This window comes from Dermacentor silvarum, chromosome 4 (assembly GCF_013339745.2).
Source record: "Dermacentor silvarum isolate Dsil-2018 chromosome 4, BIME_Dsil_1.4, whole genome shotgun sequence".
Taxonomy (NCBI): Eukaryota; Metazoa; Arthropoda; class Arachnida; order Ixodida; family Ixodidae; genus Dermacentor; species Dermacentor silvarum.
The window spans coordinates 74,800,539-74,828,500 of NC_051157.2; the positions used below are offsets into that span (position 1 = coordinate 74,800,539).

Genomic DNA, 27,962 nt, shown 5'->3' on the forward strand with positions numbered 1-27,962 from the left:
CTCGGAGGCAATATTGAAAGGATCCACCTTCCTAAAAAAAAAAAAAAAAAAAAAATTCTAGAGGGAAATCTGGCCCTAAGTTCTACGGGAACCGAATTTGCCTAAAATTCGTCCTTCCGACATCGAATGACTCTGCGACTATATTGAAATTGATAATTTTCAATTAGGAATTTTGAAACAGTCGAAAATTGCTTTAGAGATGCAACAATTCGCGTTTATCGCCCATGTGGCCGAAAACTTGTTGCTTTTATGCGTTCAGAAAAAAAAAAGTCATTTCTACGAAATTTATAAACATAAATTTAGAGCGTAACAAACAACTTCCCAAGGAACTCTGAAGTCGTAAGAAAGATCAGATAAATTCCCATGCTAGCTGAACAATCGCAGCACCAAAGTTCTCTCTAGTAACTTTTGATTAAAAAGGGGAAAAAAAAAAAAAAAAAAAAACCTCACATGTTGAAAGATGGCATTCGAGATGGGCGCGCTGTCGGCGCGCGCAAATCTTGGAGGCTATAATTAAAAGCATACACGTTGCGTTTCGAAAGTTTCCAGCTTTCGAGAGCGAGATTTCCGCAGCTGACCGACAGGTGGCGACACTATGAATCCCTCAATAGGAGGCTATACCACAGAACACCCATACAAACTGGCTATACACACTTCGGCGCAAGAAGAAGCACGTGCTGGTCGAGCAGATTGTTTTGTGTCCGCTCTATTCGACGACACAGGTGCACCGAGCGAAGCATGCGAATCGGTCTCTCTTTATTTATTTCGTTCTTCCTTCTTTTCATTCTTTTTTTTTTTTCTCTTTACGCCAGCCCGAAAACGCCAGCGCGTACACATGTGCGAGCATAGCGAAACCGGAGAGATACAACGCAGTGAAAGACCTGCGGGACGCATGCGCGCGCTCATTACGGGTTGGCGCCACAGTCGCACACGCAGTGTCCGCATCTATCCTGTTGGCGCTACTCGTCCTGTCGTCTACTTCGTTCGTCACGTTTAGCGTAGACCAACTAGCCCAGCTTAAAACCTCCTAAGTAGACCGACAAGAATATCGTGTATTTCTAAATACAGCTTTAGCCGTCAAACACGTGAGCGACATTACAGTGTTCTTACACCACATGAACGAGTACTGGAGACACGTTGAGTGCACGTATAGACCCACGCTCTTGAATACTCCAGTCCGCCTCTCCCCTTTTCGAGTGCCTAATGTGTGTTAGGACCGTGGTCGCAACGTACAGACGTGCACTGTAAAAATAATTTACACGCTTAAAAATGAATAAGGGCGCAAGTTTGTCTATAACTCCCAACCATACACCAAAAAAGGGTGTAAGCGTGTGAGTTATAGACCGATTTAGACCCTTATTCACTTTTAGGGGTGTAAATAATTTTTAGTGTTGAGCGCTAGTTCTTTTCCTGCGGTCTACGAACCTGCGAGATAGACCTCGACTGTGATGTGTGTCGCCTCAAGGATAATGTGCGCCGATTTCCGTTTGCCAATACTCCTATCTGTCTCCCTTCCTATCTCTTTAAATCCCTCTTCCCATTATTCGTGGTTAACCTTAATGTATCCTCTCTCTCTCTGTCTGTATATATATATATAAGCTATATATTATAATTATATATATATATGTCAGAGAATTCATTGATGGAAACAAACGAAAGCTAGGTTTCACAGAACGGCGTTCAGGTACTTACTATATATACGCTTGAAGTTTGGCAATGACGAACAAATTACGTCAGCAAACACACGTCACATTTGCTTGCGAGTTTTCTCATTGTTCGTCTTATCACGTATAACAACGGAGGCAATTGCTTTACTAGACACTTGCTCGGTGGTTAAATGGCCCGAGAAGCAATAAGCGAAAAATGAATGGACTGTGAACTGTTCAATTCGGCCCGAGAAGCAATAAGCGAACAAATGAAGGACTGACTGGTTCTAATTACGCAAGGAACAGGGAAAAAAGGATAAGGAAAATAGCAGCGCAAGACCGATATGAGCGAAGAAGCGAAAAAGGAAGGTCTTTCTTAAATGTGGATGAAAGTAGTAAGGACATTCAAGCGTGTACCTCGCAGTCAAGGAAAGGTGGGCTCAGCAAACTACCCATAAAGAAGAAAACAAGGATACATAGACACACACACACACACACACACACACACACAAAAAGGGCGGGGGGGGGGGGGGGGGGCTAAACGGAACCCTTTCGGAATGTCGAGCACAGGCGGATCTAGCAATAAAAAAGAACGTTCGGCGAGCCTTTCGCCAGAAGCGTATATTTATATATTTCAAGCCGAGACGAGAGAACGGCCGGCATATTTTAAACGCGTCCCGCTCGCATTCCCGTCCGTCGAGCGGCGCGCGCGTTTGAGGCCCGTGTATATACGTGTACGTATACGCTTGTGCTTTCAGAGATCATGTTCGACGAAATCGCGGTACTTTTTCGCTCGTTTATTTCTTTTTATTTCTTCCTTGACCGTCGCGATGAGATAGAAGAGGCCAAAGAGAGATGAGAAGAGTGAGATATTGGGAATAACCGGAGCCGGGCTTTGCAAAAGAGAAAGAAAGAAATGAAGAAAGAAAAAAAGAGAAACGGGAACAGAAGCAACGACGCTTGGAAAGGGATGCTAAAAGCAGAATCGACGACGGCGGCAGCAGCTTTGGCCACAAAAGAAAGAGTCCCCGAACCCGATTACAGCATACGTTAAGTACGTGCCCTCGGTTGGACGTCTCCAACGAACGGAGAGGCCGGCGAAACAAGAACAAGGAAAAAAATAATAAATTAAAAAATAAAAACGTTCCAGACTTTTCAGGCCCTCCCTCGTTTTTCAGGCGCCTCCTCGTGGAATGTCGTTCAAGGAAAGGAACCGCTTTGCATACGCTGGCGCGGAGACATCCTGTTGTTTTATTTTTCTCTGCAGCCACCTAAAAAAGCGCTTAAGTCCTCGGTCGCCTTAATCTCTCAGTCGCCGGCGAGACGAGGACGCGCGCGCTTTCCAAGAATAACGCCGTGTTTATAAACAAACTCTGGGACACTCGACAGGAGAAACGATTCGGGTCAACGATCTTTAGTCTTGCCCCCCACCCCCTACCTGCTGACTTTCGTTAAGAAAGAAAGAAAGAAAGAAAGAAAGAAAGAAAGAAAGAAAGAAAGAAAGAAAGAAAGAAAGAAAGAAAGAAAGAAAGAAAGAAAGAAAGAAAGAACGTCTTCCGTCTGAAAAGTCACTGCGAACGAAAGAAAGTTGGCCTACGCAATCTGGCCGCACCCACTCATTTTTCTCCTTTGCGATCGATCGACAGTGTTCGATCGGTTCTTCCTTCCGCGAAGGTCCTTTTATGACTTTTCTACTTCTTTTTCTCCGTGGTCGCAAGTCCCCGTTTCTGCACGGCAAGCACACGGTGTGCTATGGCTGCTTGTAGCGCCCTTTCGGGGGCTTCGTACCAGCATTTGCTCGCAAAAACCATCGCAATGAAACCGCGCAGCATGGTCCATCAAACCTTGCAAGGAAGTGCCGCGCCTGACCAATTGTTTTCCTGCAAGCAACGTTGTTTGTTGTGTTTGGTGCGGGATTTTCTTCTTGTCATTGTTGCGACAGAGACTTGCATTGAGGCGCAATGCTCTGCGCGTATTATATGTGCGCTTTAAAGCCTGTGTTCTGTTTTCCCCGGCAAAAGTGATCATTTTTCAACAAACTATTGAGCCATGTAAATGCAGCGAGTCGCAATGATAATAGGTATGCGCGCGGAAAAATTCTATATGCTTATAGAGACGACGGAAGCGAAACGCGGTGACTACGAGCGCCTGCGGCAAATTTCCCTCCCCGCATTTTTTTACGCAGAAACTGTTCAAAACACGGATAAAGGTAATGCCGGCACGCGACTTGCAATATCCTGCGTGCCCCCTGAGCCCTTCGTTGCGCTGTTAAATTATGAATCACGAGCCAGACCTTTATAGTTTCTTCTTCTTCTTCTCCTTTTTTATCATATTTTTTTTTCTCGTACAGTTGCTGCACGTTCAGCGCCGGTCGTCCTCAGACACAAACATCCTGCTGTTTCCAGCTTGAGCGCGAAATCTCAGACGCCGATATTATAACGCGCCAGACGCTGAAATCCCGACACACATGCTTATCTCAGCGATAGTCTTATATAGCACAATCGCGGTGGCGATGCGTTTCTGGAACGCGCCGGCCGAGCAAACAACCACTATATATAGGCTGTCCCAGCTAACGTTAGCCAAGCTGTTCAACAACAACAACAACCATAGGAGAAAAAAAAAATGAAATAAAAACGCGGTGCAAGATACGATTTTAACACGTATGGTGTTCCCATCGTCAGATAACACCGTATAGGCGAAATGCGAAAGACACCCGTGTACTTAGATTCAGGTGCGCGTTAAAGAACCCCAGGTGGTCCAAAATATTCCGGCGTACCTCACAATTCAAGTACGGCGTGCTTCATAATCAAATCTCGGTTTTGGCACGTAAAACCTCATAATTTAAAGAAACACTTTATAGCTGTGATGAATATACCGTACACTGGGGTAAAGATTTTTTATCAATTGATTAATTTATTATTATTATTAATATTTTGAACAGCTTCGCTAACGTGCTATATCGGGGGCGGCTCTACAGCCGCGAGGCGACGTCAGCGAAATCGCGACGCGAGGAAAATTACCGAAATCGGAGGCGGCAGCCCGTCATCGTCGTCGTAGATGTAGTACAGCCGTCGCACGCCTGTATGGGCTCCGATTGCGTCTACCGTGCGCGAGGCACATAAAGGCGCGGCAGCGCAGAACGACACCGCTCCACCAGACTAACCAGACGACACCGCGCGCCACCGGCCTGCACATGTATACATTGCTCTTCCCCCGTGTCGCACGCCTCTACACCGCTGTGTATAATCGTCGACCATCGTTTACTGCTGCGATCATTCCAGAGTTCCTTAACCATACGATTGAATAACTCTCTGCTCTTATTATTATTGTCAGTATTACAATGAAGAAGCGCGTACGTCAGCCAGGTTCATCGCCAGGGCTTTGGTATACGGGGTCGGAGAATTTGGCTTACGAAGTTCGAAGCACCGAGTTCCTCGTACGCAGCGCACTTGTACGAACCCCCCCCTTTTCCCGTGTATACTAAGCGCTGGCATTGCACCTGTGGCTCATCCTGGCTCTTCTTCGTTTATTATTATTATTATTATTATTATTATTATTATTATTATTATTATTATTATTATTATTATTATTATTATTATTATTATTATTATTATTCACAAAGAGCGTACGTACCGAGCCATTTGTAAACTTTCTGGACGTTAAAATAACCGCGAAGCGTTTACCGACTCCATCGAAGGAGGGTAGCTACGGGAATAATCGCCTCGGTTCGCTGTATTGTCAAAGCCGTTGCATCACGGAAGGGGCTCAGAGCTCTCGAGGCTGGAGGCTGAGCAAACGCGCTGCCCACACGTATCAGGTCGCCGTCAGAATGTTGCCAATGAGCGCGTGGAGCGTTGTATAGGTGCTCTGTGGTATGGAGCTTCGCGCAGTTCCTGAAGGCGCGTAATATAATACCGAGGACCGTTGCTTAGCAACGCTTTCACTGTTTTCCGACGTACACGTGGTCTCGCTACGCATGCCCGTACGTTCGTAGACAGTTTCCTGTACAACCGCGAGCACCGCGGGTGAGAAGAGCGCGCACTAGCTACGTGCAATAATGGACTTCGAGATCGGGCGGCGCTCGCCGTCTTTCTACAGAGCGCGTCGCCCTATCTCGAAGGCCATGCTTGCAATGTTCGCAATTTTCAATCGGTCTCCAGCGCAGCTTTGGACGTGACAACAGAATAGCTTGCGGAAGCCGCATCTCGCGTCCCACCAACCTATTGAAGGCCTACCTCTTTCTTTTCACCACATACGCGACGCGCCGCACTTTATCGAGCGTCAATAGGCAGGCCTTCGGCGCGCCACTTTCGCTTACCTCAAATTACCTTTTCATTTTTGTTTTTCGCACGTAGAAACAGAAAACAAGAGAGAAAAAAGGCGATGAAGAAAGAGAGAAACGACCTGCCGGCGCCAGGTTACCGGCCGAAGGCCACCGAAGGTGACACCAGGCCTCGGTAAAAAAGGTCCGCCACTAACCTTGGTTCTCTGTAAGGCATATACGTGCTCTGCCCGGTGTCGCGTTTCACCGCCACCGAAAGTCGAAACGACGTGTGACGGCTAGTGCGAGTCTTCAATTCCGTGTCAGACGGAAGGCCGCGTTGCCGACGAGCCGCTATGTAGTGTATAGATGTGTCCTCGAAAGTCGTATATACGCGACGCGTCGAATCACGGCACGGCCGACATGGATTTGCCCCCCCCCCCCCCCCCCCCCCTCCCGTTTCACCCGAGCTCTCCGACGTTTCAATCGGTCAACTTCTTTACGCTGTCGGCTCGCTTCTTCTTTGTTTTCACGCTATGCTGTGTAAATTTGACTACCCCGTACTCCCCCGTCTGTCAACGTTGCATCTTCTGAAGACTCGCATAAGGGGTATAGGTATGGAGGAGGCACCCGTCGCAGGAAAACGACGTGAAGCGCATTTCAGAACTATGCATATTTTCTGTATATAAAGGCGGCGGCGTCCGGTATCCGCGTGTCCGTTTCGCGCCACGCAATGACAGCGCAGTTAACCTTATAGCTCGAACTGAGCGCAACGATCCAGCAGAGCGAATGCAGGCACGTGAGGCATAGTGAACTACACTCAAGCAGAACGTAATGGTTTGAGAAGTAATACGAACTGGTTTGGCACGTAAAACTCCAGAAAGAAGAAGTAATACGAAAACTATTTGATTTGTCGCATGAACTCGGTTTTATAGCACGCGCTGCGATTCCAGAGTACAATGTCGGTTCAGGCTTTTGCGTATGGGCAAATGTCGCACAGCAAATTACACGGCGCGAGCCGCACTAGAAAGAATAGTGATAATTGAGTACTGCGCCCAGAGAATGTGCGTTTCAGTGCGCTTAGTACGTAACGGCACATTCTGCTCATACTCAAGCTATTGTTCTGTGCTTGCGTTTCTGCCCATCCAAGTCGCGAGCTGATGCTACTATATATACATATCTTCATCGCTTCTCACGAAGCGAATATTAGTATCGTGTATATAAAAAAAAAAAGCCTGACATCCAGCCAAAGCCGTAACACGTGCCAGATTTTGTTTACATCGCGACACGGTGACGTCGGTCCTTCGTCCTCAGCGCCGATAACGTCTCCACGGAATTACATTTAATCCTCTGCGGTATAACAAATTGTAGCGCACGTGCGCTGCCTCGCTTAATTGCTTCGCATAACTATCTCGCCTTATCACACGACGCATGCTGAGTGGTTCAGTCAAATAGGAAATTCCGCTCGCGTTTGGAGCCCCCCCCCCCCCCCCCCCCCCCCCCCCCCGCACCCCCACTTGACGGCATAAGAAAACAAAGTTGAAAACACCGAGCTGGGTCTTCACACCCGACTGGAAGTGCGGGTGACTAACTCCCTCGCCTGTCAGCGGTCTGTTTTCTGTTCCTGTTTTCTGCAAAGCGTGTTCCTGTTTTCGTGGTTGCGCTTTCGGCGGTGTGCGGGCGTAATGACGACACGAAGAAGAAGAGGACCCGGGGCCCGGGTTGGCCGCGCGCTTTCTAAAAATGCGACCAGAGAGAGGCGGCGAGCTGAGGCCGGCCGTGGGGAGCCCTTAAAGAGATCCGTGACCTATGACGATGGCATCCGCGGTTGCGTTTTTTAAGACGACGCGAAGGCACAGGATGACGCACGCCTCATTGCGCCGAAGCTTGTGTCGTGTACGTGCAGGGTCGTATCTGTGACACTCAGAGCGCAAGCTTCGTTTGGTATAGTTTTGTTGTCCCATTGTCATAATGCCTATAGTACGACACTTTTCTGTTCACGAGTTTGGAAACACTTGTTATAGTTCGTTAAATGAAGAAATGCGAGGGATTCTCCCATTGCCTATACGACCGCCTTAAAAGAAAGATTGTAGACGCCTTCGTATGAGGATTTCTTCCGTCGTCTATATGATACCTTTCTGTGAGATTGGAAACACCTATTGTTGTTCATTAAATTAATCAATACAAGGAAGGTATGCGGTTTTAGAGCTGGCTATCTCAACCTCACTGTTAATAAAGAAGCACTGCACACACAGTAAGAAATGTAAGGAGGGAGAAAAAAAAAAACATAGAAAAACGCTACGCAAGCTAACGCAATTCCGAAGCGCTAAATCAGAGTATGATCAGTGACTACGCACGCAACCAGCATCGGAAACAAGTTGCAGAAAGCTTACGAGCAGGATAGGCAGAAGGGATGCAGCCGCACGAACACAATTGAAGACCACTAAAGCAAGGCGAAACAACCACTCCCGCCAAAATCAGAAAAAAAAGCTTTTGTTTTTCTTTGGTTTCTTCTATTTCGGCGAGTGTTTGCCTTATGTTGCTTTAGTATGATCTCCTCATTGCCAACCGGCAATGAGGAACTATCATCAAACTACTTCCATCGAACTACTGACTAAACGGAAGACACTCGAACAAACCGCTTTGTATAGACGGTAAGCCGGAGAGAAACCGTATACCAAGAATAACAACGCAGCCGTGACACCGAAGCAACACATAAAGTAGCGAATGAACTTCATTTCTACGCCTGCACTGAATATGAATACCGCTGGATCATTTACCTGGAATTAAGCAATGCTAGATCGAGCTTCATCCGTGCCGAATTGTACAACACGAAGACAAAAAAGACAAAAAAGAAGAGCAATGTACTTGTCGACATTTCAGAAGGCGCGCTAAAGAACCCGGCCTTTTGTATACATTTAATATGCAAAATAGCCGTCACGCCGCGGCGTGTTTCTCTCTCACAGAGCGCAAGTGGTGACGCTGCTGATGTTAGTTATACTCGGAGTTGCTTGACGTCATGCATTGTCCGCAGTAGCGTAGAGTGATGTCAGTAACCTCGAATAAAAAAAAAAAAGAAAGAAAGAAGGAAGGAAAGAAAGAAAGAAAGTGAAATCACAGATGCCATGTCTGCCGCGTTTCCTAAAAGAAGACTGATCCGGGGCAGTACCCACAAAAATTTCGTTCCTAAGTACTTTTTGCCACTGCCTGGTCGCCTTCGCTAATAATGTAGAAGAACGGAGGGAACGCAACCATGTTGGAGCAATATTTGAGATGGAAACCACTGTCGTTGCGACGAAGAAACTTAAGGTTAAAGCTGTTTTTACAGATATGCAAATAAAGACACACACCTAAAAGAACGAAGTTACTTTAACTTCGTGGAAAATAATCAAGTTATTTTCAATAATCAAGTTATTTTCATCAGCGATAAAACAGTCGCGCAAGTTGGAATCATATAGCGCAAGGCTGGGGTAATGGGAGATCTCAGGGAGAGGCCTTCGTCCTGCAGTGAACATAAAAACAGGCTGCTGCTGCTGCTGCTGCTGCTGCTGCTGCTGCTGCTGCTGCTGCTGCTGCTGCTGCTGCTGCTGCTGATGATGATAACAGTGGCAGCAACAATAACTGAACGTCAAAGAAAGAGAGAGAGAGAGAGAGAGAGAGATAAAAACACACGCGCTCGTAAGTGTGCGTGTGCCTGACGTTGCGGGTGGTGGTTATTTGGGGGTGGCGGTAAACACGCATGACCCAGCCTCTCTCTACAGACATCATGGAATGAACCAGGAAGAAAAAAAAAGGGGAAAAAAAGAAGAAGGAAAAGGCGTCGAGCTGTGCCCTCAAACCCTTCAACACAGACGACGTCAAGCCCTTCCGTTAACCCCGTCCCTTTGTTTTGTTTTTGTGTTCCGGCTTTGTCAACGCTACGACATGCTTGCAAGGCTAAGAAACAGCAACTCAGTTGCACGTATAGGCGACATCGGTGTCGACGGCCTGGACTGCATACATGCCGAGAATGTTACACGCGGACAACCTTATCGTTATTCGCACGCCCCAGCGAGAAAAACGCGAGAAAGGAAGGTGGTGTACCTAAAAGCAGCACTTAGCACCTTCTGTTATGAGACCGAACAGCATGCAGTAGATGTGCCACTGCGCTGACGCTCATGCTTGTGCATCGGATAAAAAAAAAAAAAAAGGGGAAAGAAACACTGAAATACGCACGCGTCAAGCCTGCAAACATGTGCGTAAGCTCGAACTCACGCAGGCTTTCTCGCTTTCTCTCTTTAACGGAGTAGCCGACGAGCATATGTCGTCTACAGGCCCCGACGAAATGCATGGCTGTCCTCTGTATACAGGATTCGCAAGTTCTCACCGAATTGCTGGAACCTTTTCAAAACCTAGTGCAGCGTCATGTGCACCAGAGAGAGAGCTAGACCGCTTCTTTCTTTCTTTCTTTCTTTCTTTCTTTCTTTCTTTCTTTCTTTCTTTCTTTCTTTCTTTCTTTCTTTCTTTCTTTCTTTCTTTCTTTCTTTCTTTCTTTCTTTCTTTCTTTGACACCTAGGTGCTGTGTACGTGTGAAAGCTGTTGAGGGCACTTGAAGCTCCTCTCCTCTCTTCCCACTTGCCCCAAAAGGTCCAGGGTCATCATTTAAATATATCATCCCTTCCCTCTCCTCTCTTCAGCTAGACAGCGCCAACCTTTCCTTTTCCAAATGAACCACTTAGTAGTAGTACCCACTATATGCTGCTCACTAAACGGCACAGGAAAAGCATATAAGCTAGGGCTGGTACTAGACACTGTATAGGCCTGACGAAGCGAAAAGTGAAGATATGTCAGCCGAAAATTGCCATTTCGTTGCACTATATGACAAGAAAAAGAGATAAATGGCACATGGGGGCTTGTACACACACAATCACACACACACAAAAGAGGGAATAGAGAAAGAAAATGTTCCAAACGGAAACGCAAGCATACGTGAAGTGCGCATCAGAAATGGCGGTCTTACATGCGAAGATTTATAAGCATCGCAAAAACTGACTATTCACTGCGTACGTCATTCGAGCTGACCAATCACCTCTTAAGGAGGAGGAGGAAAAAGAAGAAAGGAAAGGCAAGGAGGTCAACCAGACGCACGTCCGGTTTGCTACCCTACACGGGGGAAGGGGATTAAAGGGATGAAAAGAAAGGAGAGAGAGGGAAGAAAGTACTCGCAGTATGAACACGTGCGGTTGTCCAACACTTCACAGTCGGTCACTGAGGCCAGTCGACTTCATGAATTTTAACAATGCCCGCGTCGCTTTGTGTGCCTGCGACGCGTGGGGCCACGATCCAAGAATCTTTGTCTCTGAAAACGGTCTCCTGTCTAATTTGTTTAACACACTCCGGAGAATGTCGCGTTCGGTCTCATAAAGATGACAAAAACACAACACGTGTTCCACCGTCTCCTCACAGTTGCACGAGTCACAGATTGGTGTGTCGGACATGCCCAGAAGGAATGAGTACGCTTTCGTAAAAGCCACCCCTAACCAGAGGCGGCAAAGAAAGGTTGCATCACGGCGGGGTAAGTTCGATGGAATTTGTAGCCTCAGTGTAGGATCCAGCCGGTGGAGATGACCTCTTAAAATGCATGGCTATTATGCGGTGTAACCAGTGTAACCACATGAAAGCGTCGAACGCGCTGGAATACGCATCAAGGAGATCACGGTTCGGTCGAGCAGGGAAGGCGGACTTTAATTTCCGATAATTTCCATTATACTGCGAAGTTCGGAAGTAAAAGAGAAATAAAAGAAAAAATCTTAAAGAAGGCCTTTCGACAACAAACCATAGCTTTGTATTTCAGGTTTGTCTACGCGAAAGCTTAGCGTCCAAGCAAATGACGTTATACGGTGTTCATTTAACCTTCATTGAAATGTTAAACGCTGATCATTGGTGGGTATTCATGTTCAACAATAACATTCACCACGATTATCACACAGTACGTGTTCTTGCAGCGTGCTGTGCAGTGCATGGTATGTCATGGGAACTTTGCTCTTTTTTATATGTATATATAGACATTAACTAACGCCTCGTTATTTTTTATTTTCTTTAGACTCAAACGAAAGACATGTGAATTTGTAGTTAGCTTACAATAGGTAGGGTTATTAAGCAAGACACGCTAAGAAAAGCCTGTTTTAGAGAACCTCTGATTTCGGAAAAAAATTCTATTGTGGCAAAAAAAAAAAAGGCAAAACATGACAACCAGTTGCTGGAATAGAGTTATATAGCTGGCATCACCGTTTGAGGGGGCAACACAAGGCAAACGGAGCGCGTAGACGGCAACTAATTATTTAGAGACGCGCCTTGGCGGCTTACTTAAAATACCAGATGCTGCTCACGACAGGGATGTACAGACGCGTGAGAAGCACGTAAAATACGAATGCGTGTATAGTTACCACTTAGGCGAAACAAAAGACGTCCAGCTCGCAGACCCCACAATCACCGCAAATCGTTAAAGAAAACGTGGACTCAAAGACACAATTACATCGCTTGTCATAACAGCTGTTGCTGCTCGCTGTGGTATCAAAGACAAAATGCAGACTAACTATACGTTCAGGTATTGCTGGAAACCTGTCTCTTCGCCGCGAACAATGGAACTGGCGGAATAAACCAAAACCTTGATCGGCCTAGAAGGTCGCACGTGAGCTACCGAAACAATTCGCGTCAACGGCCAGTAATAAACCACAATGATTAATCTTGAAATTAAATAATTTCTGGGGTATCACGTGTCAAAACCGACCTGATTATGAAGCACGCTCGTATTGGGGGGACTCCAGATTAATTTTAACCAACTGGGATTCTTTGAGGTGCACCAAATGCACGTATACAACGAGTAAGTACATAAGCGTTTCTGCATTCCGGCCCCATCGTAATGCGGTCTCCGCGGCGAGTATCGAACCCCTGACCTCGTACTGAGCAGCGTCACGACATAGCCACTGAGCTACTGCAGGGGGGTAACGCTTCATCTTTGAGGTCTGTGCGAAACTGCAGAAGTTTTGCGAGTCTCGCCTATAGGCCATTTGTCTTTTTTTTCTTTTTCTATCCCTACCCCACATGCAGGACTTATCTTTATACTGTGCGTGCGTGTCTCATCTCGGAAAAGAAAAGAAAAAGTACATTCCATAATACTTCCAATTTTCGTGAGGTATCGGGTCATGTGTATATACGTATGGGACACCATAGGAGTGTCATTCCCTGCAAAGTAACGAAAATCACGGCACACGCCGTCGCAGCCCAGCTGCAGCTGCCGGCTACAGAAAAGTGCCGTGCTGTAGGATAAGAAGTGCAGATCGAACGGCGAGAAAACGGTCGAGTTCCATTTTTTTTTTTACCCGCGGGATAACAATGCTCGTGCAACCGCCGCCCCAGCTGCGGCAGCCACGCGGCATTGCTCAATCGAACAGGCAACTCACCACCTGCGATTCTCAATCGCCACAGATGTCGGCTCAAACGAAGGCTGCTAGCTTGCTTATATTGTCCATATTTTCCACCACGCGTCGGTATATATACACGTCTATCTCGCTGCTTAACTGAGATGGAAGGTGAACAATGCCGAAGTATTCATGGTTGCGCAGCAGCGCATGCGCGTATAGTCATGCGCACCTGTGTTTGCGCATATAAATAAACGCGGAAAGGCTATAAAGGTCATGATGCAAGCCTGCAGGCCAGGACTTACAACTCCCCCCTCTCCCTTTGTTTTTTTATTTTTCTTTTCGCAGAAAACAGATCCTTTGTCCATTTTATGATACAGGCGAAGTGCGCGGAAATATGGGTCGAGCGGCACAAGGCGCCGTTGTTTAGCAACACCGCAGAACGTTTACGCGCCTGCGACCGACAATATATGCATCGTGAAAGGACGCGTTCTCTTCCGTTTGCACTGTCTGTACCCCCGCAGTTAGCGCTTTGTTCCTGACACGAATCGCGCACCGTGCAGCTGCTTCATGAACAGTCCTGCCAACTCTTTTCACGTAGTGCTTTCAAGCGCGTTCCTACATATCATAATGTTCACCAACAACCCATCTGTTCACACTAAACGATTTCGAGTCTGTTTCTTATAGAGCGAATACGCGGCACCACGGCATCATTTTTTTTCTTCTTTCCCGTCAGGTGCGCGAGAAACGGACGCTTTAAAGAAGCAGCATGCAGCGATTTCTGGCCTGATATATATACTATATCACTCAATCGCCATATCATGCGGTTACGGACACAGCTGCGCTGACAACTACTTGTGAATAAGCTATGTTCAACTAAAGCATGTACGAATCTTGGGCGCAATGCTCAAAGCTTCTCGTTCGTAAGTGCCGTTTGCCATTGGTCAGCCGCATATATGTCCAACGAAACAATTGGTTTGCATCTCCACTTAGGAACACTTAACGAACATAGCTAAGGATACATTTTTTTGTGAATACGGACCTTTATTACCATGAACAAATGTGCTCCATTTCTGGAACAAGTGCGTCAGTGAACACGCGTTTTCTGTGACGGTAACGTTTATCTCATCTTTTTCCTCTGGCCTTTGTGTTTGGGGGAGGGGCGAAACTAAGGCACAGATGACGTCATTGGGACGCTCAAGATTTTTTCACAGTTGGTCGGTTGTTTCGGCACACGAAAAAAAGTCCTCCAAAGTTGACAGGTTCCTGCTGCGTCGTGCATGTATCTTCGAGCGCGCTGTAGCAACCTTTATTAACGAACAATCAACTATCAACAATCATTCAGCTAAGAAAACAATCCCTCTCCGCGTCCCGCGAAGTTGGGTGTTATAATTACAATGTATTCGTGAAGCCGCCCATCCTTCTTTTCAACGCCCTTTCTGAAATGCGAAGCTTCGGTTCACGTTAAGCCTTATTCCTGATCTAGAATGACTTAATGTATCTTTAATGTTCATTCTTTGTAGTGTCATCGGCGTCGACCATTTAGCTTGTCTATTATCTCTCGCGTCCATTTCCAGTTTGCGCCCGTAATCGTGCAACGATAGTTCTTCGACGCAGGATTTACACACGAAATTTTCGAAGCGATATACACTGTAAAATACTCCCTTAAAAGTGATAAATGGTGTAAATCTATCAATAACTCCCAACCTTTCATCCAAAGGGTATAAGGTTGTGAGTTATAGGCAGATTTACGCCCTTTTCACCTTTAAGGGTGTAAATTACTTTGTATGGCGCAAGATGCGGAGCTTCACATCCGGCTGCTTAAGTACTTCACGGAAGGGGCAAAGGTAGTCGGAGCGCATTTCCCACAAAGCACACGTCTCGGTGTTGCGCGGGCGCATTATCTCTCGGTCGTTGGCGAAGGAGTTGCGGTGTTGCGAGAAAGCCGGAAGAACTCCGCGCCTGTGGGGAACGGGTCATTATCTCCTGTCGCCGTCGTTAGGCCTCGCTTAAAGCGCTAACCAGTTTGCAGCTATAGCAGTCGCCGCGCTCCTGCCTTGGCCTCGGTGCATTGCGACTTATAGTCAACAGCCCAGCAGCCTCTGCTCGTTGCGAGAATAAGGGGGTTCAACACACAAAAAAACAAAAGAACGCCGTATACACGCACCTTTCGAGGTTAAGTACTCGATACTCGCCGGAGAAAGTTTCCGTCCAGATAGCCACGTGTGTAACCCGTATACGCGGTATAGGTATAGTTGGGGGTGTATACACCCGTCCCAACTCCCTCCTCCACTACCCCTTCCCCACTTTTTTCTTTTGTCAAGCTTCAGCTTAATGTTAGAGGACGGTAGGCAGCCGGATCGACGAAAAGATACGACACGTATGTACACTTATACGTTGCGCGTGGTCCGTAACCCGTTCTCCCTGCAGGTTACGAGCGTTATATCGGAGTTGCATGCCGCCCTCCGCGTTTTCGACGCGCGATATCTTTATAGGGGATCGCGAATTCCACGGACCTTCTCCGCGATATATCGCTTTCGGGCACCGTGCATTGGCGAGTCCCACAAGAGACCGCGCAGAGGAAGACACACACACACGTTCTCTGGCGCCGCGACGGGACATGCGTGATCTCGCAAAAACAGAACCTATAGAAAGAAGATCACTGCGGCGGCCGCGGTGTCTGTATAACGACGCGCTGATCTCCCTGTCCCGTTCTATTCTTGAAACACGCGTCTCCCGCGCCGTGTGTCCCGAGACCGTCGCCTCGCGGCGCCTAGCAAAGCGATGGCCGCGTTCCTTCTGTTCGATAAGATCGTGTCGTTAAGTGCTGACGACGGGGCGCAGACCAAGAGAGCAGCGAGCGACGCCCAAAGACGACGCCGCCACGATCGTTTTAAAGACTCCCTCCGTCGTTGTAAGTCCGTGAGAAGCGGCATGTGAGTCGCTGTTTACAGTGACACTGTTGCAGTTTTCTTATTCCTAGTCTATTCTCTCTCTCTCTCTCTCTCTCTCCCATTTCCTCCCTCTATCTCCCTAAGCCTCACCTCAACTGCTGACCGCTGTTTAGGTGTAAGCAGATGCAGCTAGACATGCTAGAATGTCTGCTGAACTGCTGTTGCTCTCAATTTGAACCGCCCGCGCCATAATGGACGAGTTGACGTAATCCACACGCGATTCCTTTCTATGCCGCTATTTGTGGATCAGCCTGTGCTGACGTCACGCGAGAGGTACCGCAGTTCACGGCAGCTAGGTGGTGACACCACTCCGATTTCCCGTTTTCGTTATTTTCTCGCTTACAATTAAAAGCTCTGTTCTCGCTACGAATGACGAATTCGTTATTACAGAAGAAGCCCAATCTTTCCATCTAGCTCGACCTATTTTGCATTTAGCGTGTTTAACATTGACAACAGCGGTGAAGTGAATATGAGAAGAGAAAGCTCACGATTGATGGCAAGGACGACGCACTTTTTTGTTTTGTGAAGCGTGTTTTTAGTGTAACGCCCTTCCCCCTTTAAACAACCCCCCGGCGCATGTGGGCGTGCTGTGCGTTAGCATTAGTGCAGACTACTAACAGAATTCAACGCGCAGTTTTGACGACGAGTGTACTCAGCTGCATCACAATCGGGCGGGTTCTCGTGTGGCAAATGGTTTCCATACACTGTCTATAGGCATATTTTTCGGCAAAAGGTAGCAGCAAAGTCATGTCTCGCATGGACGTGCCATTCACAACAACACTGCGAGTTTCCTTGTTTCTTTGTTTTGTTTTTCTTTTAACCTGCTGTTGGGCGAAAATAAGAAGCGTGTCATTCCGGACTTGACTGAAGAGAGCAAGAAAGGAGGACAGGCAGGGAGGTATTAGGAGGGTGAAACTGGTTTGCTACCCTGCCCTGGAGGAGAGGAAGGAGAAAGAGTGAAAAGAAAGTGATGTACAGGCTCCGCGCGGTGACACACAACAGTCTTCGCTATATAGAAAGGCCTATAGCGGTATAGCGAAGAACGGTTGGAAGGCATGCACAACATACGCTGCGCGCGTTGTGGTTACTCAAGCTCGACAACAACTATTGTTAGTACGATCCCTTGCCCCCCTTTCCCCCTCTCAGAGCTAATTTGCGATCGACAAGACGTAACAAGCTCTTGGGAAATCGCATTCCGCCTCTTCGCCCGGCCCCGAAAACAATCCCAAGGTCGCCTAACGGAGCAAGCAGCACGATGCCGCGCGAATTTCACGCTCACGCGTATATACGTCTCGGAGGTGGCACGCTCGAGTGGATGGGGATGGAAGGGATGCGGAGAGTTACGAAGAGAGAGAGAGAGAGAGAGTACAACGCAGGCGCAAGCGGCGTCCGCGCCTCCCTGGAGCCCGGAGCACGCAGGGCGGCTATTTCCAGGACCTCCCCGGTTTCTGGAGACGATCCCAGTTTTCGCCACTTAATCACGCGTCTTCGCGCACTGCTTCGTGGCGCCTCGTTTTGCTTCGGCGGTGAATGAACAAAATTACAGAGACGAGGAAGAAACCGAAATGATAAAGAAAGGCTCGAGCCGAATCGTGGCGAAATGGATCACTCCGTCGTGTGGTGCCGGCGTCAGCGCGTGATGTAAGAGGCTCTTATGAAAGACCGCGACAAAAAAAAAAAAAAAAAAAGAAAAAGGCGTCGCACAAATGGCTTTCGCTTGAAAAAAAAGAAAAGAATAACGATAGTGAACACGAAGAAAAAGCAAAAAGCCAGACCATCAAGTAGGAAGTGCTTGCGGTTGCAGCCGGTGCGCAACGGTGTGCCCAGTTTAGAGTGACCTATATATGGAGGGTGTAAACGCATAGGGCAAAGTTCAGCGGGTTGTTTTGTGTGCAGCGGCGCTTGGTTGATCAGTATACGCAGGAGGCGCTTAATTGCGGGCACGCGTCCAGCGAACCTCTCGGCACTTCCTCTGTGGTGTGTGTTATACGTATATGTTTCTCGGTGACGTTGGTCGGCCGCGCGCGGCAGCGTGGTTTGCGCAACGGTTGAGTGGCTCCACCGGTGGGCTTAGATACATCGTAGCAAACAGGGCTATCAAGCGGTACCTTTGACTATGTTGACGAAGCTGTCCGGCTTTAGATACGTAAATAGATTTCGAGAGAACAGGTTACATAATATCGTGGAATGCGAACCCTTACTAAAGAAAGTGCCCAGCCGTAATGAAAAAAAAAAAAAGAAAGAAAGAAAGAAAGACGAAGTGCGCACGCTAACGGGTCGGCTTTTTTGCAAGGCAAGCTTATTATACTGAGGTCATCCTGGGTGTCAACGCATACCTTACTGCAACTAGACGTGTGCGAGACGGATTAGAGAACTGCGGGGACAATCATCGCGCTTGCTGGAACAAACACTGAGGACGTGGAAGAGCACGCGGAAGACAGATCTCTACCTGAGAGGGCTGCTAAAACTGCAGTTAATTGTTGTCAGTGTAATTTTCTTTTTGGTCGAGACTGCATGTTATATGGCGGCTCCTTTATATATACCTGAATACAACAAAGCATAACCGCGAGAAACTATGCTTCCTGTTGCCAGAGGGATTGGAACTCCATGGAATTAGCAGTATTGTGTTTCAGTAGCATGGATATGTCTTTACGGAAGATATATGATCATTTTAAAGCTTTACGGAATTTTTAGAAGATCACCTGTTGCAGTTAACATAATTCTAGTCCTGCAGAGCTGGATTATTCACAGAGGCGGACAATACTTGCACGAGAAATGGAAGCACATATTCAAGTGAATAACAACGATTCACTAATTAACTTCCTAATAGGTTACTCTAGGGCACATACTATTGCAATTCACGAATTGTAGCCGGTGAGTTTTGAAGGCGTATACATGCACTTGGAACGAATTCCCAGAATGACACCAGTTTGTTGATATGCGCTATCAAACTCTCCGTAAAAATGCACTGTTGTTTCACTCACACTTAACAAAATCCTATTTTATGCATTGAAGCACAAAAGTAACTGGAACGACCATGTATTTCGTCGCACAATTTGGGAAATAATAACTATAACGATACACATATATCCTCACTCGTATATACCTCGATGTTGGCTCCTGTGATTATTCCCGCTTAACGAAGGTTTTGAGAAAAATAAGATCAGAGATTATCGGCAGAAATGGTCGGTGAAATTCTTTAGAGCACAAGTGTATTTCGTTCTTTGTTTTTTTCCGAGTGGAATATATAATTTCTTACTGTAATGGGCGTGAAGTGCGCTGAAAGAAAGAAAGAAAGAAAGAAAGAAAGAAAGAAAGAAGAAAGAAAGAAAGAAAGAAAGAAAGAAAGAAAGAAAGAAAGAAAGAGCTATACATTGTACATGTAGCTAAGTGAACGATAATTTGTATGTCTACTTGGATTAGTTTTATGGATGTATTGAATTTTCCACTGCTTTTTTCAAATTGCGCTCGTTCACAACTACATCACCTACCCCATAGCCGTCGTCATTTCTGGGAACGTCTCCCAGTTCGATCCGACAAACTCGAAGCCCAGGACGCACACCCTGGACCAACTGAGCGAGGCGGTAATCAGAGCCGTGTGTCGACGCGAATCATTTCACTTCTCGGTTTCCCTCCACTGCTACAGGGGGTGCGCACTGACGTCACCGAGATCGCCATATCATTGTTCAGTAAGCACGGTTAAAAGTTGCGCCCTTTATCTCGATTCGCTCATCTGCATCAGCGCAACTAGTACATGTCAAGCACAGCGAAGCTGTGAATAGGACAATAAAATGGCGTACATTACGTCACGCGTATAAGGCTGTGGGCCAATCCAAAGCACACAGTAAGCGCTTCCTCGCGAAGGCCATATGCTTTATCTCGGAGGCTACGCATCTCGAAGGCTACGCTTTTGCTGGCTGCATGCGCCGGAAGCGATTGCAGAGGCCCATGGTCACCTGACGCGCGCGCAATGGACGCGGCCGAATCCAGCACCGCGCGGCAAAGAAAGTGGATACGCTTTCCATCGCTGAAATGACAAGAGCTGTCGCCGCCACCAGACTCCGAACATCCGGACATACGAGCGAAGCCGCGCAGGCGTCGGCGTAACGCACACTCGCGCGAGAAAAGTGAAGCTCGCAAACGAAGCACGTGTTCGCGCGGCGTCAGCTGCTTGAATGACTGCCAGCGAGGCGCGACCGCAGACGCGCCAGCCACAGACGCCCGCGCCACATTATAACTCCGCGTCGTCCATTTTAAGGCGACCGCGCTGGCGCGCTGGTTCAAGTCGCGCCGTCCAGGCGGGAGCCGAGGGCCACGCGTCTAAATGTAGCGAACGCCCCCCGTTAACCAAGGGCGTGCCACAACCACAATGCGTCCCGCAGGGGGTCGACTCCGATCGTCAACACAAGCATCGCAACCCTTCTTCTCGCACCAACGGGTGGCGCTGTAAAGACGGGCGCGGGAGACCTCTAGCGGAAATACCTCTAAGTACTATATGCGGTATGTAGAAAAAGGAAATAGACCTTCTCAGGCTGCAGCGCGCTTATCGAACAGTTGTGGCGGGGCTGGGATCGTTTATAGCGCGCCGCGCTGGCGCCTAGGTCTGTGAGCGAACGATAGCATAAGGAGAGACGGTTGCGGACTCGGCGTCTTTACTCATGTCTATATATTTTTTTCCCTCTTCCTTGGTCATCGCACCCGGAGTCGAGACGCCACGCGCGCGGTTGACTCCGGGAAGCGGGCGAAAACAAACCTTGCGGCTTTGTTGTTGACGCCACCAGTGTTTAACAGTGCCGAGCTAAGCGGCGCGAATGACTATAAAAGAAAACCCGAAGTCAGCGGTCTGGCTGGATTGATAGAAAAAGCAAGTAGCAAGACACCGAACTACGCGCGTCAAGGCAAAACAGACACGGCTGCGGTACCCGTGTTTTGCTGTAACGAGACTTAATGAAATAGGCGGACCGTTACGATGCAGCTCTTCCTAGAGAATGAACTGGATTAACAATCGTTAAATTGTCCGGTGGATAACGAACGTGTCCGGTAGTATAAAAAGCCCTTCGCAAACTGTATACGGCGTCACAGCAAGACACACGTGTGCGTGAGAGAGAGAGATGGAGAGAAACATTTATTTAGACCATCGAGGTCGTTGATCTTGAGGACGAGTGGGTGGTGTCCTCATTCCAGGACTCCACTGGCCATGGCTGCTCGACGTACTCGCTGGACGAGAGCTTCTTGTCCCGCCAGGGTATCGCCGGTCAGCTGTACCTCCCACCGCTCAAATGACGTGCGAGAAATGCGTGATATACAAAGGAACCTTAGCAGCCTAATTAAATTACTCGGCGACATTATTATTTTTTCGGCTAACGTTCTTCGTCACACATGTGGCCTGCAGGCTTTGACACGTACCCGTGTAGACGCGACCATCGCGCTATATTTCCACAAAATAAATTTGAGGAAATTTGGAATATTTCCTTCGGTGCAAACTCCAAATGACGCAATGGAGCGACCGTAGAATAGCCAGTATTGTGCTGAAGAAATACGTTCGCGATGACTGAAGTTATACAGCTTACAAGAAAGCCTCCGTCACGTCTTCGCGGTCAAGGCTCCTGGTAATGCGAATTATATGGAACATGCGGCCGACATAAAATGCGCTACAGCACTCGTACAGAATAGCGATGGGGCTCTTCACAAGAGCGGGTAGCGACAGATCAGCGTGTGAAATTTCTCCCGCGGCGCTTTTTCCGACTCTGTACGTGAGGTGCTATCCAGAGCAACCTAATTACAAAATAGAAATCGCGGGCAACCTCATATAAGCCATAATGATGTTGGCACGTATCGTTTTTTTAATACGACCTGCGATGAAGCTTGTGGACGGTCGGTGCATGACGTTTGGAAGTAGAGCTATATGATTCGTTCAGCCTTCCAAAGTCAAATCGAATGGCTACCAATACATCGAGACCATCATTACGACGCACCTTCGCGACGTCTGCACGCATTACCTTCTCTTTGTAGGCGTTGATTGTTGTTGTTGCTGCATTGAACTTGCTTGTGACGCGTACACCCACGAGCGGTGATTGGCGCTGATTGATTTTTATTCTCATTCGAGCAACTCCATCATCCTCTTTAGAACGCCAATATTAGGCCTGACTTAAGGAGAGAGGAATATGACTGTATGGATTAGAGCGCAAACACCGGTAAGTAATAGCCGAATTCAAGTGGAATTAGCCAGACCATGTGATTCGTAGAACAGATACCCGGCGTATGATGAGAGTAAAGAAGCGGGTGGCAAATGAGTGGAAAGAAGAGAAACGCGTGGTTAAAACTACAATGGCGCGGCGAAGACAAAGACGAAAATGAGCGACACAACACAGGCGTTCGTTATCAACTCTAGAGGAATACAGCTGATGGGCAGTAGAGGATTAGACGGGGTGATTAGAATAGGTAATTTGCAGACGCATGATGAGCTAGCCTGACGCAGTACAGGTCTTCGGTCGTAAATGGACTGATGACGGTGATTAGGTACAAGTAATATCATTGACCCATAGATTCATTCATTCATTCATTCATTCATTCATTCATTCATTCATTCATTCATTCATTCATTCATCTCAGCGGTGATAGCAGTAGCAACGGCAGCTTCACTGACTGGCTCGTCTCATCAGTCCAGTTGGCTGGCTTCTAAAGGACGAAAAGGCGAGGGCTCCGTGGCATTTCCCGCCGCGACAGACAGGCGACACCAAAATTGCTGGTGAGGCTCGGTAAGGCAAGGCCGGGCGGCAACCAACAAGCGTTCACCTGGCACGTGAAGGCAACAACGCGTTCCGACTGCTGGCATTGAAGATCGATGGTCCACTTAGATATATCGTCAAACGATCTCCGCGACGGCGGGAGCCCGAGGTGATGCAGTGCCCTCCGCATGGCGCCGAACGTCGCCCCGGTCGCTTTCAGCTACGGTGGCGGTCGACCTTTTTCTGTTCATTCACGGAGATACACGCGGCGCGCAACGGCGCGCCACGCGGCGAACCACATGCGCGCGTTGTACGCGTACGCGTTGTGTGCGGCCGTTCGGGTACGACCTGCGAGGTGAGCAAATCCAAAACATGTGGCGCGCGCCCGGGCATGACGGCCCACTCCTTTGCCCCGTGGCTTCGTAAAAGAGAGGCGAAGGAAAGAGGAGGATCCAGTTCGCGGAGTACCTTGACTTCCCGCCTCTCACCCTTTCTCGGTCGCGGCGAGACGCGGCCCGACCCTCGAATCGACGGGACACAAACGTGACAGCTGTGATGAGGGATTGAAACAATGTAAACGTTGAGAGGCTGGCGAGCGCTGTGTGTGGTTAAACGAGCAGCAGTGCAGCGCGCATACCTTGTGGTTATGGTTGAAGATGTTTCGACTGTCACGACGCTGATATACTGAATCCGGTTACCCACCTCTGCTGGAAGCGGTTCTATCGTATAGTTGACGGAGATGAGTGTATGCCTGGTGCGTTGACCTTCTAGAAAAACGCAGGACATGCTGGCAGTGCTGCAGGTACAGCTGAACACTCCGGCGACCGCTGTGACAAGCAATGACAGCGTTCTGATAGAGCCGCGCGCGAAATGTGAATGTGGAGCTAGGCGTTGCTGCTCCATTTTTCTTACTTTTTTTTTACACCCGTTCTACGAGTGACTACCTGATCCGCACGTTCCACCTTGGTCTGGAATACAAGCAAGCCGAATGTTTCTATGTCTGTTTGGATTTAATGAGATGTCAGCCTAAAAGAAGAGGTAACTCGGAGTACTGCGGCAGTCAATAGCTGCGTTGTATTCAGCGCAGGAAATAATCATGAAAAACTGAAACTGCCGGCGGTCTGAATGCGTTAAGCAAAGTAAATGTGATGCGGGTTCAACAGAATAGCATACACTGAGAACCGTGCGTCACCGAAACGAAGCTTTTGAGAGGATGGAAGTGACCAGTTCTTGCTTGCGCCCATCTCTTGCAACTACATTCCAAGTAACGTTAAGTTCGCATGAATTATTGCACTATTCGACAGCTAATTTTACCGTTGATGTTAGTTTAACATCTTAGAAGAATATCAGTATAAACTCCAAAAAGCAGCTTTGCAGGCGATAAGTAAGGCGAGAATCGACAAGGTATTGAAAGTGTCTGCACGCGTGTAGCAGACGCCTTGAAAGTTGGCTTATCCGCAATAAGAATCCATCTGAGGAGAAGCCCACCTTTGCAGCGCTTCTGTTTACGGACGATGACACAAATATTGGGAATTTTTATGCGTCCGTGAAAGCGGGAACGTTATCATGACAACGAAAAGCATCGTTATAAGTAAATTAATTAATAATGATGAGATCAACTGGTCTCGAACATGCGCCCTCTCGATTCTCAGGCTGACGCTCAACCATTGTTGCAGCGTTAGAAAATAGATCAACTGTATACGCTAAATAAGGATCTAGCGCATTGCGATGCAGAGGACGCAGTACGCGCGCTGCAGAACCAGGCACTTACGCCGAGGCTTGGACTTGTGTCGAGTGGCTACAAAGTAGATCTTATTTAACCTAATTAGTTAGGTACTCAATTAACAAATAAATGCACTCATACTTTCAAGAGAAGAAACCCATTACTTCTGAAGCAGTTCCGTTTGTGCTCTACACCAGCAGTTTTCTGTTTCTCTGCCTGCTTTTTAAGCTTGCCCTCAAGTTATTCGGCGCACCCTCGGTCGTTGCTTGGTGACAGGAGTGTGGAAGTGAGGATCTGGTATTAATGGCCAGGTGCAGTTTGAGCTGAAGTTGATAGACTGTTGGTATTTAATGATGTCTAGGATGATGCGGCCCATCAAAATATGCCTTTCTAGCTTTTCTTTCTTCCTTCTGCGTTGTTCTACGCATTTCTCGTTCGGTGTGGAACCCATAAAAATCTATGGAGCAGCCGAGGTACACAGCACGTCAACTTCTCTACAGTAAACAATATAGATGCCAACTCAGTAGCAGTAGGCTAATAGTACGACAACTATAGCCTGACTGAACAATTCACAACGTAAGTTTAAGTTCCGCGAGTCAGTGCCCACACATCCTGGCTACATCCGGCAATGAGCCGGCATAAAAATGTATACGCTATACGAATATGATGACGCACGAAAGTCGCGAAGCCGTCGAACGCGATTATTTCTTCGTCTGGATTTTACCTATATGCGAAAGCTACGCCCGAAGCAAGTGGAACAAACAAGAAGCGAACACCGGACCTCATTACTGTAATGCATGGCATGCCACCCTGTCCTTATCGCTGCTGTCAATCACAGTTGAAATCTGCCTCTCGGTGTTCGAAATAAGCGCAGGTTTCTCCATACGGGCATACTTACATCTACACTTGCCTCTGTTTTCGTTCGTATGCACTCGGTCAGAAACAAAACGCGATCAAAACAACAGGCCTCCATCAAGATACTATAGGTCGTCTGCACGAACAAGCTTACGCTTGCTTTAAATTGCGTTATACAAAGCTGAAGTGACCTGGGCAAGTGTCCCAAACTGTTTACGTACTGCTCTCTCATCTCGGACAGGCACATTATCACATGCTCGGCATGCCAACTGCTCGACGGCGCCGTGATGGCGATTCATTTCTGGCCGACTGTAAACTTGCCATCGTACACAATGCTCCCCTTTTCTTTCTGCTTCGCTGCCGCAGCGGTCGTGACAGACTTTACCCCCCCTCTATTCGCTGCAGAATGGGTCCGGCCCACGCGGGACGTTCTAAAAACGGCGCGTAAATATTTTTGGATTGCGCGAGCGAGTGACGTCACGCTGGCATTGGCCTGGAGCGCGCCGCTAGGGGTCGCGGCGAACGCGTGCTCGAGCGTCTGCAGAAAGTCGGGTAGGCCGGGTGGCACGCGGTCCGATAAACAACAGGCGTGCCATCGGGGAGGTGTGCCCGTGACGTCACAGCAGCGGAATGTTACCTGGTCTCTACGCCGAATTTGCGCTACATCGCGCAAGCGAGCGAACCCTTCAAGGCAACGCCATGTGCTACAACCTTCTTCGCAACATAGCCGCCTGCAATAACGACTCCACGAGGAAGTACGCAAAAAAGAAAAAAAGAAAGAAAGAACGGGACGGCTGCGTATATACGTAGGAAGTCGTAGAAGCGAAGTCGCGGTTTTTTATGCTCTTTCGCAAGTACGATGCAACGCGGCCGTTTCGCGGAAGTGAGAGAGAGAGAGAGAGAGAGAGAGAGTTTAAACAGGAAACTGGCAAGCGCAGCCATATACAACAGGATGGCTCACGAAATAATGAAAATGAAAGTGAAATGTTCATCACTGTGCGACATGCTTCACGTATACGTTCCGTTGCCCATGCATTCAACAGAGGCACCACTTTAGATCACCTGGATTCGAGATCATTCTCGGTAACAAAAGTAGTACTTGGACCGTGGCCACGCGCGCCGTAAACCCAGGAACCCATACGTGCATTGCTGCACTTCCCAAAGTCGACAGTACTCAGTGAGAGACATGGTAGTTAAGGTAGGTATGAAGCGACACCCTCAATGTTTTCTCTCATTTCTTCTTCTTTACTTCTTTTCACCCTCCCCCAACTCCTTTTCCCCTGCGTAGGGTAGCAAACCGGGCGTGCGTCTGGTTGCATCACCCTACATTTACTTCCATTCTCTCTCTCTCTCTCAACCAGGCACTGAGAAAGCAAAAAAAAAAAAATGACAGGACGAGAACGGCGATACATCTCCGCAGACGTTTGTTCTATTTAAAGAAACAAAATACATGCGTGATAACACATACAACAGGCGTGATAAGCCAGCAAGCGATCCCCTCTGGAAATTCACAGCGTGATCGAACTCTGCACGCCTGCACTAGCCGACTATAGCTTATAGTTACTTTTTGTCCTCATCTTGTGGGGACAAGCTTAATGAATTCATGACGGCAATGTCGAAGTAGCACCACCAGTTTGATACATGCAGTCCGGCGAAGGCAATTCGCAGAAAGCGGAGGGACGTCATCGATGCAGAGATCAAAAGCCGGTCTCGTACACCGAACGTCATACAAAGGCTGCTTAATTCATTCGGTCTCTATGCGTCAACGCTCTTATCGCAGCCGCATGTTTCGAGAGAAGGAGCACCATTATTGAACATTTCCGAAAACGAACGGCGCGCGCGAATGATAGAGACGCTTTCTCGACGAGTACCTTTTCGCTGGTTTCACTCGGGTTTTTGCCGCAAGACTCTGCGCCTGCGGGGGTGTTGGTATGATGCGAATAGCATGGAGAAAGAATGACATTATATAGTGACGTGAGTTCATTAACAGGAACGAGAAAGGAAGAAAAAAAAAAAAAAACGCTCGAGTGACGCTTTCCGCTCGGAAATGGACGGAATTTCTTCTATATGGCCATACACACCTGACCTACGAGAGTTCTTCACGGAACGCGCCGAGTTATCAAATGTTTTTTTTTCTTCGTTTCGGTGAAGCGACGCTAACGAAATCGTTCTTAGCGGTCGCGCCGCCGATCGTTAAGACGCAGCAGCTGCTAGCGCTAAGTGCCGCCGTGTCCTGTCACGGCAGCTATTACAAGTGCGCTATCTCAGCGCCTCGCACACCTTCGCAAATAAAGCGTAAGGAAGGCTGGCGTCGCGAAGCACGTGGGCACGGAGCCAGGATTAGGAATTCATGTGACAGTCTCCGCGGCTAATGATTTCTGAGCACGCGAGTAGG

At 48.0% G+C, this 27,962-nt stretch overlaps 1 protein-coding gene across 2 annotated transcripts in view; it reads right to left on the reverse strand.

Annotated features, from left to right (window-relative positions):
* The window catches only part of LOC119450250 (sodium- and chloride-dependent glycine transporter 1), a 123,413-nt gene that overhangs the window by 59,844 nt on the left and 35,607 nt on the right, over positions 1 to 27,962 (reverse strand). The window lies entirely within an intron of this gene.